A 220-nucleotide genomic window follows, 5' to 3' on the forward strand; every position below is an offset into this window, starting at 1 on the left:
GAAGAGGATGGAGGGGTCTGGGAGGGGACGGGGGTGCCTTAGCCCCCTCAGCACCCCTCACCCTCCTCTGTTTTTAATTTAATTAACAAAAAAAGCAGGTTTTCAGTGCTATTTTTATAAAAATCAAATCACTGGGGGGAGTTTGAGGCTTTGGAAGGGGATGGAGGTGCCCGGGAGGGGACAGGGGGTGCCTGAGCCCCCCCAGTGCCCCTCACCCTAC

Source organism: Buceros rhinoceros, unplaced genomic scaffold (genome assembly GCF_000710305.1).
Source record: "Buceros rhinoceros silvestris isolate BGI_N320 unplaced genomic scaffold, ASM71030v1 scaffold30535, whole genome shotgun sequence".
NCBI classification, from domain to species: domain Eukaryota; kingdom Metazoa; phylum Chordata; class Aves; order Bucerotiformes; family Bucerotidae; genus Buceros; species Buceros rhinoceros.